Source organism: Haplochromis burtoni, unplaced genomic scaffold (assembly GCF_018398535.1).
Source record: "Haplochromis burtoni strain Fernald_Lab_line unplaced genomic scaffold, NCSU_Asbu1 Contig_676, whole genome shotgun sequence".
NCBI classification, from domain to species: Eukaryota; Metazoa; Chordata; class Actinopteri; order Cichliformes; family Cichlidae; genus Haplochromis; species Haplochromis burtoni.
The window spans coordinates 55,342-75,520 of record NW_024583037.1 but is presented as its reverse complement, the minus strand read 5'-3'; the positions used below and the strand labels follow the sequence as shown (position 1 = coordinate 75,520).

The 20,179-nt window shown below is 39.1% G+C and overlaps 1 long non-coding RNA gene across 1 annotated transcript in view; it reads left to right on the top strand.

The window, feature by feature from the left end:
- The first annotated feature begins 1,991 nt into the window (after window positions 1–1,991).
- The window catches only part of LOC121812593, a 29,732-nt gene continuing 11,544 nt past the window's right edge, over window positions 1,992–20,179 (top strand). Inside the window, exons 1-2 of the long non-coding RNA XR_006053175.1 lie at window positions 1,992–2,049; window positions 17,656–17,758. This is a non-coding gene — a long non-coding RNA (uncharacterized LOC121812593). The remainder of the gene's footprint in view (window positions 2,050–17,655; window positions 17,759–20,179) is intronic.

Genomic DNA, 20,179 nt, shown 5'->3' with positions numbered 1-20,179 from the left:
GCAAGTGGCTAAAACATGCATTAGTTTGGCAGGTTCCTTCATTGTCATATGAGCCTGAATGCGGTGTGCACGCACTGATTCAAACAAAGCACACGAGAAGCATAAATATCCAAATTCAGGTCTTACGAAGCTATGGTCAAACACATGATGATGAGCAAGGGGCAAGCACAAAGGGGAAAAAAATCTCAAGGCCATTCAAGAGGGCAGCTGACAAAAATTCACGAAGAAAACAGAAACTAGAAACAAAAGAACACAAGTGAAACACTCACAGCTGGAATGCTTGACTAGACAGAGTAAACAGATAATTGGGCAGAGAACAAAAGGACGCAGAGGAGTACATAAACAAAAGAGACTGAACTGCTGAACACAGAAGATTCTAGTTGGAGTACGGCAAATAATTATAAAAAAAGAGGGAAAGCAAACAAACAGTGGAAGCAAAACTGAGAAAAAGTTGAGCATTTTCAAAAAAACCCAAAACAGGACGAATTCAAGAGGTGGCAGGCATGAATGGATTCAAGCTCCTGACTTAAATCACAGATCTTGACCACTTGACCTTGATTGCTTGATTCAAAGTAACTTTACACAAAAACATCATCACATCTGGGAGCAGTGGCTAACATACTTGTCCAGGGATGGCCTCTTAACTGTTTTACTCAAAGGTAGAGAGAGAAAGAGAGAAAGACAATTATACTTTTTCACTTCCACTGCGCAGTTTTTCAGGAAGACTTGGGATCTGAAGTTGCTGAACCTAGCTGATGCAAGCCATGTGTGTTGTTTTTCCGTGCTCCAGTAGGAGTTTGTATCATGCATCTTGAAAGAGACAGTCAGTGCCAGTGGTTTATCACTCACTCTGCCAGATGCTGAAATCATTGCCTTGCATAACCTGTGCAAGTGCTCTTTTCTGGAAACAAGCTAATTGCTCGAATCCAATTTGAATTTGCATGAAGAAATATTATCTCTTCATATTGCATCTCCATAATAAATTCAATATTCAAGATTGTTATTTCTATAAAAAGGATAGACAGAGAATAGAAGTGAGTCATGTTGTGTTTTCCAAAACAAGCAAATCAATGAATAAAACAAGATTCTATTGAAAAGGTTTATTACAACAGATAGCAAACCCTCTGTAACTATGAAAGCCAAAAACAAGAGAACGGAGGCAGCAAATCTTAAATGGTGGTGAAATAAAAACAGCTGAACTAGAGCATCACCCAACGAAAACACTTCTCACTTGCAGTAGAAGGCAGATACTTCCTGGTAACTCACTATACTTCTGAAGTTGGCCTAGCAGGGCTGGCCAGCACCTCTTCCCAACTTTTATAGCTATTGCTGATTGCTGAATGGAGTTAACTGCACATTGGCTCCATAGGAGAAAGTGGGTGGCACCTTAGCCAGCGAGAGAACAGCAGGAAACCACCCACGCAGCGCCACAAAGTAGGCCTGTTGGGTCACACACTATAAAAATCCATAATTTAGCAGTGTTTTTCTGATTAATTTGATAGAAATTTCCTTTGATTTAAAATACATGAATATAATTAATTTACAAACAGACTGAATTAACATGTCTAATGTAAAATATGATGAAAACCTTGTATCTGTGAGTAGCCACAATTTTCCTTTTGTTGTGAAAATGTCTTTTTTTTTCACGTAAAAGACTAAAAAATACCGTTGCAGATTTAACATAACTTTTGCAATGTTTATTTAACAGTTAAAAACTATTGAGTTCTATCAATGAAAATTAGTATTGGTTAGAGGTTAGTAAAATAGAGCTCTTATCATTAAAAGCAGGTGTTCAGCATGTTTACATCCACCTATATTCTTCCACTTAGTCAATTCAGAGTCGCTGTTGAGCTGGAGTATATGCTAGCATAGGGTGAAAGGCCGTGTACATCCTACAACACGGAGTGAAAGAGAACCTTTTACATTCTTTCACACCCATTAGCCTAATAGTCACTAAATAACTTATTGTGCATGTCTTTTTGCTGTGTAAGGAATCCAGGCTATCCGGAGAGAACCCAAGGAGGCACAAAGAGAACATGCAAACTTAAGGTAAAGAGACAGGCCCCAGTCAGTGGATTCTTGCTGTGACATCACTGTGGCAGTTAGCACACCCTTTTTCTAATTTTTTGTTTTCCAATTTTGGTGAACTAGTGAGCCAGGTGAGCCTCCTGTTCTTAGCTGACAGGAGTGGCACCTGCTGCTGAAGATCATCTGCTTCAAGGGTCCTTGTGCTGCGTTTTCAGTGATGCTCTTATGCATACCTTGGCTGTAATGAGTGGTTGAGTTTTACCTTCATGTCAGTTCAAAGTAGTTGGGCGATAGTGGTGGAAGTCAGTGGAATCTGCCAGTTTCTACAATGTACTTCACTGACACTACACGCCACAGTTGTTGACATTCCTGATCCCAGAAGTCTGCCTCGGGCTCCTTGCGCTTAATCACCTTTCCGCCTCATGTGCATCATGACGTCAAGACAGAAATCTAATATTGTTCTGCGTTCAGCGTGTACTGTAATCTGTCTTTTCAGGTTATGGCAGGAATTAATTTGCAACTGACATATCAAAACAATGTTCACAAGAGATAAAGGCAACAGTAGTAACAGGATCCAACTTCTATACATACTCCCTCAACTACTCAGATGATATTCACTGACCACTGATATTTGTAATATCAGACAGTAGTTCAAGGTACATATGAGGATGTGCACATATGCAGATCTGCACATGTGCAGTACTGACTCAGTACACAGCAAAAAATGAGACACATACATCTTGCCATGTACAGTTTAAAAGTGAGGAAATTCGCAAACTGTGAAAGGAAACATATAATCCAAAAATGTAACCCCCCCAAAAAACATGCACTAAATATATCCATAATAATCTGCTCGATAGCCTATTAAAAGCAGAACTTCTACTGCACAGAAAGAATTCTTGCCATGTTGAACTAAAAGAGATTTACAAGGTGGTTGATATTTGTGGTTTACAGATTAAGGAATTTACAACACATGCATGCATACTTGTCTCTCCAAACAAATCAATTTGAGATGGGAGGAAAAAATGTTAAATATGCTCAAAGAGGAGAGTGTGTGCTCATAGAGACACTTTTTGCAGTTTTGCCGTTTTCTGGCAGCCTCATCTCTGAATGAATGTGTTGAGGGGTGTAAGTTCCATCGTGGAGGAGATCGTCTCGATTTTTATTGCCATTGGCAAAATTCATAGACTAAATAATGGTTGTGTAATGGAATCGGTGCTCCGTCAAACACAGGAAATAAATGGTGGTGGTCATGTTCATTCACGGTGGTAATTATCATTGCCATTTTGAGAAAAAAAAAGGTAAAACGCCCTCAAAGGAAAGAAATTATTAACTTTGGAAAGACACTGACTGCTTCACATTGATCCAGAATTTAAAACCGCCCATGTTTTCTGTCTGGTGCACTCAACATTTTGATACTGGGCAACTTTTGAGGAGAAATCAGTCCTGCTCTGCGAGGATGTGTTTGCCTCAAAAGACGTTTTCCAGCCAGCTGAATCTTCAAGCAAAAGGTTTCCTTTTCTTCTCTGTACATTGGAAAGATTTAAGAAACATGATCTAAAAAAAAAGAAGAAAAAAAAAAGATCTGAACGCCTTATATACATTTCATATTAATAACATCACTTCTGATTCTTTTTTATAAGAAAAATAATCTTTTTAATAAGTTCATCTGAAACTAATTATGCTGGTACAACTCCATACATAGTAAACTGGAAGAGCTTGGGTCCCAGGCGTTTTCCAAAGCCTCGAGGCTTCTCAGGGGCCACATCATAAAAAGAAACACTTACGCCCGAACATGACTCAAGTTTGGGAGTATTCACATATATGACACTGTGTGTTGTTTCTCTCTGTAATCATTTGGAGATGGTGCCCACCCCCACGCTGTCCTGTTTCTAGACTATTGGGTATTGTTCCTGCAATGGTTCCAATACTTTATCTTCTCAGTGTAAACATGGACAAGTTTTTAAAATTATTTTTCCATCCATCTTTTCTGAATAGCACCAGTAGTCAGTAGTTCCAGTGGTAGCATGCTATCTAGTGTAATCTAGACATACTACATCAACAACAACATTGACCATTTTTTTTCTAATAAATCCTCAGATGATCCATAAGCCAGGTGAGAAATATTAACCCTTTAGCAAATTTAGGGTATAATTTCAGCGAGGTATGCCTAAAAAAAGTTTTTAAAACCCCCCAACAATCTGAAGACATCCTGATTTGAAGCCAGAACCACCTCAAATGCCTTCTTCACTACAAATGGCTTTACCCAGATATCAGAGCTGCTCATGCTGTCTCAAAGACTACATTCAGCCATCTGAAGGCAGAAGCTTATTCTTGCTGTAATTTCATCTTTTGGTCACTAGACTCAAACTCCACCTTTGTGCCCTAAATTATTGGTAATAGATCTGCAAAATAGGTTGATAGACAATTAGAAAACCAATACTGTAAGCTTAGTCTGATATTTGTACCCTAAAAGCCATGTTAGACTGAACTGCTGCTGCGACTGTGAAAGGGTCAAAAAAGACTGATTTTAAAAGAAAGGTTAAGACGTTGTATTTTCAGCAGAACACTTCATGATGTTATATGAGAATTGCAGGCTACATGGAACATTCTACAGAATTTCTTCAATGTTAAAAGATCATTATGCAGGCCAGGAGGTGAACAATCTAGTCTGGTTCTAACCCACTAGCATCCAAATCATCTTCAATTTATGTATTAACTGAAACATTATTTCAATTTCTGATCAATTTCTGACAAGTATGGTTAACACTTTTGAGGTAGACAAGATAGCTGATACCATCTTCGTAGCTATACAATTGACACGATGCTGGAGTCAGAAGGCTTTTTGCTATAAAACAGTATTGTTGTTATTTTCACAAAATGTCTATCAGTCTTACAAAGTTACAAGTCTCCATGCCTTGTTGAAACTCAAAGATTTAAAGCACAAAGTACTGCAAATAGTGCATGGACCTTTTCCTGATTCCAGCAGGTAAAATCCTGCTTATTTTCTTTCAAATCTAAATCTGTGCATGACTGAGGTCAGTAGTCTCATAAAACGACCCTTTATCAGCTGAACTGGCTATGAACACTGATGTTCCCCCTGATACATAGTCATTGTTCCAGAGAGCTTCACACAAACTTGAAGCTAAAAGGGAGTCAGTGAGCTGTTGCGAGGGCATGACAAGAGCCCAGGCCTGTTCTGCTGCTTTGGCTCGAGAACAGCTGGCCTGTTTCAGAGCTGAGTGCTTGACGGCCTCTTCCTGACCAACATGTGGATGTAAGATGAAGCCCAGTGTAGGAGAAGCCCAGTTTCCACCCTTAATAAGCCTGAACCCAGTGCTGTTATCTTAAGGAAACCCTCAGGAGCTGTGAATCGGTCAAACTGCGGATATGACATGAGTTAGGAGTGTTTTTCTTTGCAAATGAGCTAAATCGAGGCTTCTCCAGAGAAGACTATCACTGGCATGAGCAGCTCACAAGCATCACTGATGAGCTTTTAATAATCTCTTGTAAGGCTGTGCATTAAGGATGACTAGCAGTTACTACCTGCCTCTCAAGTATGTGAACACCTCCTATCACTGTTATTTTCATTTAATCTCTTTTTGATTCAATAAACAATCAGACTCAATTCTCTATGCCAGGTTAGAAAAAAAGTAAGTAAAACATGAAGGAGGTGGAGTGCAAACCAAAACAAGCAGGTTGATTTTTCCATATGATAAGACTGGAGAGGGAATTTTCCCTTGTTTGAATATTTACAGTTCAGTGATATCTGCATGTTCAGGGGTCAGATTTTTCCAAAACGACAGTTTCTTTGTTGGAAGGTCATACATGGTTGAGATGCCTCTCACAGGCTGTGCAGACTTCCATGCATATGCATGCATATTTTAGGCTCAGATTACCAGGGAGCGGAGTTGGTGTCATTACTCAAAAAAAGTGTTACGCTTTACTTGCTACATTTTTTTTAAAGTAATGAAGTAGGTTAATTACTTGCCAGAGAAGGTAATTTGTTACACTACTTGAAAAATAAATTTTGTGTTACTCTGTAAAATGATCTAAAACCAGATTACCAGATATCAGTATAAACCTGATGCTACAGTTCTACAAAGCAACACAAATCACATTTTTTTCTATGTATGAAAACAAAATGAGCAACACAGAGCAAAGCTAAAAATCAGCCCATAAGGAGTTTCAAGTGTTTCCTGCAGTGATTCTATGGTAGAAACAGGCAGAAAAGGAGGCTACAATGCTGCCAGACTGACTGAAACTGACTACTTATCACTACCTTTGTTACCTTTTGAAGCTTAGGCTCTGGCTGCTGGACTGAGGTTAGCATGCACTCAACTTCAAAATCACTCTGGGTTCTTGGCTAGCTTTGCATTAGCATGCTATCTGTGCAGATGTTTGCAAAGAGCTGAAGTTGCAAAAGAAACATGCATCCAGGACAGCATGTTTCTGTAGTGTGCATTTCACATGTTACTTTAACACTTTACTTTGGAATGCATTACAACCAACACTGCTGGTGAGAGGCTGAGAAGTTCATGTTCATATTTTAGTTAGGCATGAAATTGTGTGCTTTGCATTTTCTTACCTGAGAATACTTTGCCATACAGAGTGGAAGAGCCAGGGATTGAACCACCAACTTTTTTGATTAGTAGAAAAAGAGCTACAGCTGGGCCCCAACATAGTTTCCAGATAAGATTCAATCACTAGTTCAGTCATGACCCTTTAAAACAGGACATCAGGGTGGCTACATGTCTTCTATTCATTCTGTAGAAAAATATCTTGGCCTGATGAATTGGTACAAAATTGTATGTATTGTGTTTCAGAGATGACGTAATGGGTGCATCAACCTGCTGCTTAGGGGATCCAGTGCTGCCATCTGGTTAAAAACGGCTTTGTCCGCATTACTGCATAATATAAATGTTAAGCCCTGAACTGGATTACACTTACCTTCAAAATTCAGCCTTGGTTTCAAGATAATTGTTTAATTCAATCAATCTTTAAAGGTAAATTTAATAAACCACCACTCTAGTATATGCCAAGACCTAATCTATATTCAATTTCTTAAAACTGGAGGTTTTATCACTCAAACCCCAAGGAGATGGAGAAATGCTTTCACTAAATGCTTTAATAATGCTTTGTCAGATGTGTTTGATGTGAAACATGGTGAGTCCCAGGCCAAAAACCTTTAATAGATCTTTCTCTTAATCTTTGATCTTTGGCATAGAAAACCTTCATTGTAATAACCTTGAAATATCTTTCCTCAACAGCGGTTTACCTCCCAGCTTTCAAAGTCGCTTCTAAAGACCTAACAGAAAAGCATTTGGTTTTGATTTTAAGTCAATGACTTGGTCATTGATCAAACCCAGATCAATAGTATCAAAGTGGAAGCTGAACACGGAGCAATTGATCTGCTGTCTGAAGTCAAATAGAGTTTTATTGCCTTGATTTCAGTTGTGTTTGTTTTGTGTCTGTTACAATTGACTGAAACGCAAAACTCTTCTGTTGCTCAGGAGAGCTCTTTAAAAAGGAGACATTGCTGTCAGTGGAAGTTTCCCTGTTCAAATAAATGTGTCAAATAAAATCAATTATGTGAACAGGACTAAGAACAGGATTACTATCTGCAGCCTGTTACCTTAACCTCTGTCCGCATTAAGACTGAATGGAAAGTGTATATGAACTCAGCCAGAACCCAGCCAAGAGTCCCACGATTTACTCAGTGGGAGTGTGTGCTTTACTTCCAGCTCATAATGCGCTGTGGTGAAGCATGGAGTGACACTGCCTATGTAATTTGTCAGGGGGGAATGTGTCATGCATATTTTTGAGTTTGAACACCGTCTGAAGCCATGAGAACCTCACAGGGTTCTGATCACGTTACTTCATTGCTCGCCTTCGTTTCTCATGCCTCTAACTCTAGTTAGTGAGGTGGGGCCTTAGACTTGTGGCAAACAAACAGACTGGGCTACTGCTCAGAGCTGCATCACTGACTCTTTAGAATTACCCTGGTAATACAGCTGCTGGTGCCCAGTCCATGTGCTCACTCGAGATAATGTTTGTGATTCCACCAGATGTGCCAAGGTGTGCTTGAGAGGCACCCCAGAAACGTAGAAGCAGCTCCACAATAAAAACTAGAGTAAGGTGTATTTTCTTATGGCACAGGGAGGCGGTAAGTCAGATGCTAGAATGGCCAAATTTCAAAGACCCTGTTGGTTTCAGAATGAGAAAATGACTATATTTGCACATTATTTGTTAGATAATTGCAGTAAAGGTCCTTCAAAAATAAAACTAACAGCACTAATAGCACTAACACCACAAAGTGAATTAAAAAGGCCAATTCAGTGACTTCTAGAAGCAATAGTAACCAGTAATGATGTATAACTTTAAGCCTTTTTAAAATTTAACAAAGCCCTAAAATTCACCTGTCACTGTTATTGCAACAGGAAGTCTTCTAAACAGAGCAAAACTTTTATTTTGTGAACATTAATATTTCTGCTGTAAAGCTGCTGAATAACTCCAACTATCTGTTGGAAAAACTGCAGATTTTAACATTCACAATTTAATTTTTGATAGCAAACATGTTGCAGTATGAAACACACATGTGTAACAAACCAACTATGACTCTAGCAGATTGCACAAATAGGACAACACAGCCATTGCCAGCAAGTTTGAGGTTTATAATGTTGCTCTTTTAACTCAACTTGTTGCACCCGATCACCTCTGTTCTTACCTTGTCACCAGCCTCTCTGCTCAATAAGTAATATGCGGTAAAATGCAAATAATTATCAAGAATGGAGAGAGATAGATGACTGTCCCTGTCACAAAAGGAATAAAGTGAGGCAGCAGTAAAATTACGTAGCAGGAAATAAAGGTGACGAGGGCCTTCAAAGCTTAAACACTTATTAAAAGAGGTTACATGTGAGTGTACATGTTTTGACAGGTTATCAAATTTAACTATGACCTAAAGTTTTCTTTGTTATCTTGATCCAACAGCCTCAAAGAATAACGCCCACAAGTTATCTGTACCCAGTCTGCACCCATTTATCAGATAACAATCACAAAATAAACACCCACGCAGCTTTTTTCCTCTTTAGGTGCAATGGAGCCACCACAGTACAATATGAATGATGAGTAACTAACAAAACTCATAATCTTTTGACAACACACAGCACATTCATTCACCATACAAGCCTGTTGGTCAGAGAATATTGTTTTTTCATGGAAACAGAGCTAACAGGTAAATAAACACTCACTGGCTGTTGAATTCGGCACACCAGTTCAGTTTCTCATTAGCATAATTCTCTAACCAGGCAGTCTTTGCCACCAAATCAGTGTATTTAGGTGTTCAAAGTTCAAACTGAGCATCAGAATCAGGAAGAAAGGTCACTGATGGTGGTGTGGTATGGTTGTTGGTGCTGGATGGGCTGGTTCAGAAACAGATTTACTGGGATATTCTCTCACAACTATCTCTAGAGTTTACAGAGAATGGTCTAAAAAAGACGAGATATCCAGTAAGCATTCGTTTTCTGAACACCTCTGAAAACACATCAACCCTTCGAGCAGATGGGGTGTAGAAGCAGAAGACCACAACTGTCAAATAAGAACAGGAAGTTTTCGCTCGCAATAGAAGATTGGAAAAATGTTGCCTGCTCTGATCTTGATTGGTGCTGCCACATTCAGATGATAGGGTCAGAATTTGGAATAAAAAACATGAAAGCATAGAATCATCCTACCTGATTTCAACAGTTTAGGCTGCTGGTGGTGTGATGGTGTCTTGGATATTTTCTTGGTACACTCTGGGCTACTTAGTACCAAATGCGCAGTCTTTGAATGCTTACCCAAGTATTGTTGCTGACCATGTTCATCCCTTCATTAGTCTACCTATTAGTCTACCAGTCTACCTATCTTCCGATGGCTGCCTCCAGCAAGATAATGCATCATGTCACAAAGCTCAAAAAAAACTCGAACAGTTTTTTGAACATAACAAGGAGCTCTTTGTACTCAAATCCTCCACTGTCACCAGATCTCAAGGCAATAAAGCACCTTTGGGAGATTCACGTCATGGATGTGATGCTATCCCCCAATATGAATCAAAATCCCTGAGGAATGATTTCAGCACCTTGTGGAATGTGTGCCAGGAGGAATTAAGGCAGTTCTGAAGGTAAAAGGAGGTCCAACCCAATTCTAGCAAGGCTTACTGCGTGGGCAGTGAGTGGGATTTAATAATCCCTAAAGAAATTATGTATTTAGACAATCTTTCATTTTCTTTTGGTAGCACTTTAGAATAGAGCCACATATTGTTTATGTATAAAGTAGTAACTATAAATACTTGTTATACTTCATGGTTCCCATTATGGTAGTATGAAGTGGTCCCTATTTTCCTCTCCAAATAACATCAACATACTGTAAGTGCACTGTACCTATTTGCTTTAAATAAAGCTTCAATGCACAGTCTGTATAAATTGCAATAATGTGACAATGAAATATGGAAATTTGTAAAGAAATGACAGAATAAATAAGAACAAATAAATCACTGACTCTCAAGGAGGAGCTGAGGAGTCTTGGCAGTCTGACAAACCTGCAGCTGTAGAGCATTAGCATCACATGTCTGCTTTTATTTACCTCCAGGGTTGACACACATACAGGGAGTGCAGAATTATTAGGCAAGTTGTATTTTTGAGGAATAATTTTATTATTGAACAACAACCATGTTCTCAATGAACCCAAAAAACTCATTAATATCAAAGCTGAATGTTTTTGGAAGTAGTTTTTAGTTTTAGCTATTTTAGGGGGATATCTGTGTGTGCAGGTGACTATTACTGTGCATAATTATTAGGCAACTTAACAAAAAACAAATATATACCCATTTCAATTATTTATTTTTACCAGTGAAACCAATATAACATCTCCACATTCACAAATATACATTTCTGACATTCAAAAACAAAACAAAAACAAATCAGCGACCAATATAGCCACCTTTCTTTGCAAGGACACTCAAAAGCCTGCCATCCATGGATTCTGTCAGTGTTTTGATCTGTTCACCATCAACATTGCGTGCAGCAGCAACCACAGCCTCCCAGACACTGTTCAGAGAGGTGTACTGTTTTCCCTCCTTGTAAATCTCACATTTGATGATGGACCACAGGTTCTCAATGGGGTTCAGATCAGGTGAACAAGGAGGCCATGTCATTAGTTTTTCTTCTTTTATACCCTTTCTTGCCAGCCACGCTGTGGAGTACTTGGACGCGTGTGATGGAGCATTGTCCTGCATGAAAATCATGTTTTTCTTGAAGGATGCAGACTTCTTCCTGTACCACTGCTTGAAGAAGGTGTCTTCCAGAAACTGGCAGTAGGACTGGGAGTTGAGCTTGACTCCATCCTCAACCCGAAAAGGCCCCACAAGCTCATCTTTGATGATACCAGCCCAAACCAGTACTCCACCTCCACCTTGCTGGCGTCTGAGTCGGACTGGAGCTCTCTGCCCTTTACCAATCCAGCCACGGGCCCATCCATCTGGCCCATCAAGACTCACTCTCATTTCATCAGTCCATAAAACCTTAGAAAAACCAGTCTTGAGATATTTCTTGGCCCAGTCTTGACGTTTCAGCTTGTGTGTCTTGTTCAGTGGTGGTCGTCTTTCAGCCTTTCTTACCTTGGCCATGTCTCTGAGTATTGCACACCTTGTGCTTTTGGGCACTCCAGTGATGTTGCAGCTCTGAAATATGGCCAAACTGGTGGCAAGTGGCATCTTGGCAGCTGCACGCTTGACTTTTCTCAGTTCATGGGCAGTTATTTTGCGCCTTGGTTTTTCCACACGCTTCTTGCGACCCTGTTGACTATTTTGAATGAAACGCTTGATTGTTCGATGATCACGCTTCAGAAGCTTTGCAATTTTGAGACTGCTGCATCCCTCTGCAAGATATCTCACTATTTTTGACTTTTCTGAGCCTGTCAAGTCCTTCTTTTGACCCATTTTGCCAAAGGAAAGGACGTTGCCTAATAATTCTGCACTCCCTGTATGAAATATATGTCAATCATATTTCTGCAATGTGAATATACCTCCTTTGTTTACTTGGTTTTCTTGGTACCGTGGATCTGCTCACTCTTGAACAGACCCTGGGGTTGGACACATTTGTGGACAACTGAGACAGCAGTAAAAGCAAAGAAACATGTCTGTCTTCTGAAGCTCAGTGTCTCACTGTGCAAATTCAAGTGCTGCTTGGTTATGCAAACGTGTATCCTGCAATAAGCCCTAAGGTAAAAAAAATAGCTGCTAAAGCTGGACTAGACTGTTTAACACACAAAAATGGGAGCTGAAAAGCAACATTTGGCACAAATGTTTTGAATCTTTGACAAAATTGGATTTATAACCTTCATAAACAGTTTCCTTGCGAATGCATGCGCCCAGCTACTCATTTTGGGTTGTATTGAACAAAACATTGAGCTGCATTCTTAGCATCAGAAAGGAAGAGTATCCAGGATGTGCTTGCTGACTAATGACTTGACAATGAGCTTGAGGTTTTACAGTCGGGTGCACCCCTCACTTTTCACAGCTGCTTGGGTCTTCACAACAGGACTTCACAAACCAACTTGTGACGATATATTATGCTGTCTGTGGACCTTACAATTCTGCTGTTATACAATTTCCATTGTCAAACATATCAACATCCCAGAAAGTAAAGTCTAAAACTTTAATTCAGAAACATAAAAGCAAGCAAACCCAGTAAATGGCAGGCAGGAGGCAGAGTCCATACATGAGAAAGTTGAACAGGAAAAAGACTGGCCAGTGGGCAATCACCAACTGGAGGTACATGCACACAGAGGAGACTCACTGACAGGAAAAAAGAAAATCGGCTGAAAGCACAACTAACTGGCGTGTAAGAAGTAAGGCAGGTGGTGACTAGACAGCAACCAAACATTGTAATGCTATGGTCCAAAATAAAATACATAACAAAGGAAAAAGAGAAACATAAATAAATAGAAACACCAGACAAACCAACAAAAACAAAATTTCACAAATCCAATGGGTTGGTCAGCAATGGGTAGGACTCAGCATGAAATTAGAGGAAGTAGGTGCATTTTGGGACATCGTGCATGCAACAGTGCATAGGTCCAGGTCACTGGGAAAGTGCTTGCTCATTTCCAGTGTGTTATCAACAGATACATTACTGAGAACAGATGCTGATAAGGAAATCCATGTGACTCCTTGAAGAAAGAGTCCCAGCATGAATCAGTGGCTCCATCTTGTGGGCAAAGTCTCTCTCTCTCTCTCTCTCTCTCTCTCTCTCTCTCTCTCTCTCTCTCTCTCTTTCTCTCTCTCTCTCTAGCTTTCAAAATAAATAAATAAATAAATTAATAATAATAATAAAATAAAATAAAAGATTATCTGCCCAAAATACTGACTTTAATTTCTAATTTAATTTCAAATTTCCATGACATTTTCTTACACAAGTACAATGTAAAGTGTTACATTTAGTGGAATCTGGTCAAATGAAATTTGAAGAGAATGGAAGAAGAGAGTGGAGGCAGGGTTGAGTGGGTGGAAACAAGTGCCAGGAATAATTTGTGACACAAGAACAGTGGCAAGAGTGAAGGCAAAGGTCCACAAGATAATAGTGAAACCTGCTAAAATGCAGGTTTCACTATTATTGAAGATGGATTAGAAGTGTTTTCAGAAAAATACATTCAAAAACAAATTCATACTTTGCCATTTTCCACCTCAGCCAACGGACTCCACATTTCTCACATGCACAGCTGCCCACTACACTTCATCTCGCACTGGTTTAGATCCACATCAGCTGTTTTTTAAAAGAAGCCACAAAGTCAATGGTACGTACAGAGGGAATGAAGGTTTGGAAAGCATGACCCCCTTAGTTTTCAAACAGGTCCGTGGAATCATCAGAGGACCACTATCAGTGAATGTAAGGATCCAGTTTGGATGCTAATACTCTAAATAAGCCCCAAAGCAGGCTCATTTGTGTCCAAAGCAAGTGCTAAGAGGTTTTATTCTTGAGGTTAGATTTGAGAGGACGTGTTTCCAGGAACAATTCTGAGCACCAGAGGGCACCACAGACTAAAATGTTCAGACCCAAGATTAATTATATGTCTGCAATGTCTTGTCATACACCAGTGATTCGCATATACTGAACATAATTTCATTTATAGCTTGTTAAGGATCTAGCCAGGAATTATTTAAAATCTTTAATCCTGAAATGTTCTTTCAGTTCTTTACACAGAACACTGCACTGGAAGGATTCAGTAAAGGTTCAATAGCTGCTATTTAGCTAGGATATGTTTAGGCATGGTGGTTAGTGCTGTTACCTCATAGCAAGAAGGTCCTGAGTTCAATTCCACTATCAGGCTGGGGTCTTTCTGTGTGGAGTTTGCATGTTCTCCCTGTGTTTGCGTGGGTTCACTTCAGGTACTCTAGCTTTCTCCCACAGTCCAAAGACATGCAGTTAGTGGGGATAGGTTAGTTGGAAACTCTGCCCATAGGTGTCAATGTGTGCGAATGGTTGTCTGTGTCTATGTGCTAGCCCTGCGACAGACTGGCGAACCGTCCAGGGTGTACCCTGCCTCTCATCCTAAAACACCTGGGATAGGCTCCAGCCTCCCCATGAACCTGAAAAGGATAAGTGGCAGAGAATGAATGAACATTTAAAGCTTTTTAAAATAATCTACTTATGAATGATTTGAAATCTTTAATCCTGAAATGTCTTTTCACTTCTTTAAACCGATATGGAATAAATTAAGCTGAGGATATCTGATGCTGGTAAACTTACCCAATCCTCCTGATAAGGTTTCAGTTCCAACACTGACAAAGGAGTTTTGCCCAGTCCTGGAGGAGAGCGAGATTCAGAAATACAAGCATAAAGAGAGATTTACCTAATATGTACCTAACAAGTAAAGTCTTCAACTTCCTCTTCCGCTGTCATTAGAAGAACACCAAAGATAAGCTGACGGACATAAAATAATATTTTTGCATGTTTTCTTAGTGGAAGGGTGGCTATCAAGAGGGCATTGGTGAAGATGAGGAACATGAAGGAAAGACTGGGGTATCACAAATTACACAAGAGGTCAACTGAAAATCAGTAATTAAAACATTTCCTATCAAGGGGAATATGTTTTCCAAGCAAGAGACTGACCTGAGTGGACAGGAGGAGCCAGGCGGGGTTCGGTCATGTTATTATTAAATCACAAGTTTCAGTACATAACCTGAAATCACATAAATCTCTGCACTACACAATTATACAATTGTACAATTTTGTGCTATTAACCCTCAAAGTACAATAAAAAATACATTTAAAAAATCAAATTAAATCAATATTTCAATGTGTGAAAATCTAATTACAAGCAAGTATTATGAAGTGATCTAAATTTTGTTTCCTCTAGTTTATTCAATACATCCCAAAATCTAATTTGTTTGTTCCATGTAGAGCCAAACAAAACCTGTTTTGCCTCAAAATCTATTTAGAGTGGTGTAACAACTTCCCCAAATAAGTGTCTCAACAGTACCTTTAATGAAATTAGTGAAGAGACAATATCCACTTGAAATACTTCATGATGACAGATGTGAGGGCTACAGGTGTGTAGTCATTGAGGCTGTCTCCACTAGTCTTTTTGGAGATACAAATGATGGTGGAGGCCTTCAGACAGGTGGGAACTGTGGCATGAGTCAGGGAGAAGTTGAACAGCCTTGTGAGGATCCCTGCCTGTGGTGCACACAAGCTTTGACCATAGCCCTGGGATCCACTGCTGATGCACATGAATCCTTACTTAAAGTTGAGATTTTGTATCCTTTGGCAACAACTGATCGCATTCCTGTTTATATGGAACTAAATTCTGAGAATGTAGAAATAAAGGCAAGTTTGCTTCGACAGTTTCTGACATCTATCCGTCAGTAAGTTGTACTGCCTGAAATCTAAGTTTGAGCAATATTAATGTACAAAGGGATGTTTTTTTGTGTGATAATTCTAATTTTGATCATATAGAGCACAGTAATGAAGTATTTATGATGTACCAGAAGATCGTGAGCTGCTTGAATAATGACTAATAATAATAATAAAAAAGGTCAGTGAGTCATGTGTCACTGCCAAGTTGGTCAGAATATGCCTCTGAATTACGTACTGAGTGCAGGGAAGATGGGTTGCTGCTGGAAATCCAAGATTTGGTATGAAATTTGAGCATAAGAAACTTCGAGTCCTGTGTTTGGGTCCTTCATCCTGGCTGCCACAGCACACCTTGACAGCTCTGTTCTGTCATTCATCCAAACACACCCAGGCAGTGACTTTACATTTTGATCTGCAAACATTTTCCTACAAATGCCAAGTAATGGACCTTCTAATTCTATCTTTTATATTATTATTTTAAGAAATCATGTTAATCATTCATAGTCAAATTTATAGAGTGTCTGTAATACAGTGAAGACAATGGGAACCCCAGGATAGTACTGTAAATGTATTATTAGAATTATGTAATTCTAAAGTGCTGATTTATGCTGATTTGGTTAACAAAAACACAAATGAGCAGAAATTGCAGGTTTTCACATAGTTCCTGTAAGCTCATCACTCCCATGCAAATGATTTTTTTTTTTTTTTTTTTTTTTTGCGGTAAATTGACTATATCTAGCTCGTCTCTACATTTACATGGATAAAGTGAGGGAACAATTTTTTGATTTCCTTCTAAATTTGTAAATCTGCCCCTCTATTGCACAAACATTATAAATAAAGTTCTAAATTGATTTGCATTGGATGAATGCACTGGGGGCAAGGAGTAGCTCAGTGTATTTCTCAAATGAGAATGTGTTGAAGTTTTTTCAAGTATGTTTATACTGAGGACAAAAAGACTTGGGGTGAAGTTTTGAGTTGCCGTGTTAGATAGACCTCACCTAATGACGGTATCTGGTCAGGACTGGAAAGGAATTACTTAGACTAAGACCAGTGTATATGGTTGTGTGGGTGTGATTCAGAGAATGAAAGAGCCGCTCTATGCAAATATTTTCTCATGAGCAAGCATAAAAAGTCAATTCACGCACATACAGTTTCAAAACCCGTTTGAAATCAAGAGAGCGATGCATCCAATCTGCACCTGCATCCTGCTCCTGCTGAGCTCATCTGGAACTTTGAGCAAGTATGTTCACGTTGACAAGATGTGGTATTGGGATGCATCTTTATCTTACTGCCGGCAGTACTACACAGACCTGGCCCCTGTCAATAACGAACGTGATATTGCAGAACTTAGGAAGATCAAGAATAACATTGGCTACATCCTAATTGGACTGGAAAGGAGCTCCACATACACAAACAAGTGGATGTGGTCAGGAGGAGGGGAGGTGACCAGGTTTTCCTGGGGATCAGGTGAACCACGAAATGAAACAGGCAGAAATTATGGCAGTATTGACAATAATGGATGGCACAGTGTATATAGCTATCCAAGAACCTTCTTCTGCTACAGAGCAATAGTGGTCGGGGAGGAAAAGACTTGGGAGGAAGCTCTGGAGTACTGCAGGGAGCACCACAATGACCTGGCCAGTGTGGCATCAGAGACTGAGACGATGCTGATCCAAAGAGAGCTGAGGAAACATAACACAACTAATAACGTCTGGATTGGCTTGCGCTTCTTGTCCAGAGACTGGCTGTGGGTGGACGGACAGGAGATGGACTATGAGGCCTGGAGTGAAGAGGGGAAACCACTGTGCCAGCACCCCAAGATGAAGTGTGGAGCCCTACAGGTGAGAGGAGGGAGTCTGAGTGTCTGGGAGGCACATGGTTGCGCGGAGAGACACAATTTTATTTGCTACTAAAGTAGTGTGTTTATTGTGCTTACCGGAGTTTGGTTGTTTCCTACTTATTTTGTGTCTTGTAAAAACGTAAAATTAATCCCTAAATGATAAGAAACTACAATATTTTTTTTTATTATTATCTCTTTTATTGGGACAGCTGTTGAACATAACAGTAATTTGCCTTTTTACATTTTCTTTGCTGTCACATTTTAACTTATAATTGAAAAATAAAGAAGACGGAAAAAGAAGAGAAAAGAAAAGAAGAAAAAAACAAAAACAAACAAAAACAACCCCCCAAAAACAAAACAACAAACAAACAAACAAACAAACAAACAAACAAAAAAAAAAACTAGGGTTAGGAGGCAGCAGGGCAGGTAGGTTTATGTAGAACTCAGGGTTGTAACATCATACACAAAATCACACCTCATATGCTTAACATAGTCTGTCCATTTAGACCATATTCCGTAGAAGGTATCCCTCTGAAGTTTAAGAGAAAATGACACTTTTTCCATCGTATAGATCTCTTGTACAGAATGTATCCAGTCTTCTATCGTTGGTGGTTCAGGCTTAAGCCATCTTCTCGTAAGAGGCTTTTTACTTGCGGCCAGAAGAATATACTGGAGTCTTCTGTCGTTGGAATTCAGTTTATCCACTGGTGCATTGCACAAAAACATGGTCTCAAAAGTTGAAGGAAAAACAAATGAAAAAACATTTTGTAAATGATCATGGATTAGAGACCAATACTGGCGAATATCTTTACAGTCCTAAAAGATGTGGAAATGGTTAGCTCCATCTCCCCCACATCTCCAACATTTATCACCAATTCCTCGATATCTTTGTTGAGCAGGGGTAATGAAAAATCTCATGATGCTTTTCCAGCAAAATTCATGCCAAACATTAGACCCAGTGGTAGCCCACTGTATCTTGCATGCGTGAGCCCAACACTTCTCTGTAATTGTCAATTTACCCTCCTTTTCCCACTTCACTTTAATATACAGAGTGCTGTCGTTTTTACACCGCCGGATGCTGTTATATAATTTAGAAATAATTTTACTTTGCACTTCAGATTTGGTTAGTAATAAGAATGTTTCTACAAATTGTAATTTGTTTAGGTTCACTTTTAAGTTTTGATTAAAATAATTTCTGATCTGTAGATATCTAAAAAAATCATCAGATCCCAAGTCATGTTTACTCCTTAAAGATTCAAAACTATGAAATGCACCTTTATGGACAAATGAATAATAATTGGTTATACCTTTTGAAATCCAGTTTTTGAATCTATTATCATATTGATTTGGAGTAAAATCTGAATCATATGCACACCATCTTAAAACCTTAGAGGCATTTTCCAAACCACCAATTTATATTACTTCTTTCCAAGCTGATATCATTATTTGTAGTATAGGTTTATCTGCCATATGTATTTTATTCTGCAATTTTATGTCCGGTATTAAAGCTGAAACTGGTATTTCTTTTACTATTGTTCCTTCAACATCTTTCCATCCGGCGGTGTAGTTTGGACAACAGAGACAAATCAGCGGTTTTAACTGAGCTGCACAATAATATTCTCGTAGACAGGGAAGCCCACGACCTCCCTTTTCTTTCTTTAATTGAAGCGTTTTATATTTAACTCGAGCTTTTTTCCCATTCCAGATATATTTTGACAATGTTCTATCCCATACCGCAAACTGTTTTTGTGGTATGGTAACCGGTAGAGACTGAAACAAATACAGCAGTCGGGGAAGAATATTTAATCTGATTGATTCAATCCTGGAGTGTAGGTCCAGAAATGGAATAGTGTTCCATCTTTGTATATCTGATTTTATGGATTCATTTAGAGGGGCATAGTTGGCATTGAACATTTTGGTGAAGTCACGATGTATTACCACCCCTAAATACCTAATGCTATCTGCATCCCATTTCCATTCATAACGATTCTTGATTTCGACTGGTGGTTCATAATTTAAAGTTAATACCTGCGTTTTATTTATATTGACCTTATATCCGGATAAAGAACCATACTGTGATAGTGCTTCCATGAGATGGGGGAGTGCCTGTGAGGGACAAGTTAATGTTAAAAGTAAGTCGTCAGCAAATAATGCTAATTTCTGTTCCCCTCCTTGCGTTCGTACTCCTGTTATATGCTGACTCTGCCTAATCCACTGATTTAATGGTTCTATAAACAAAGCAAAAAGCAGCGGTGAAATGCAGCAACCCTGTCGTGTCCCTCGTTCCAGTATAAATGATTCGGTGAGGTCCCCATTGATTTTGATTTTAGCTGTTGGTTTGTTGTATAACTCTGAGATAATATCAATTATAGATTTATCAAAATTAAACTTCTCAAGCACTTTGTATAAAAAGGACCATCTC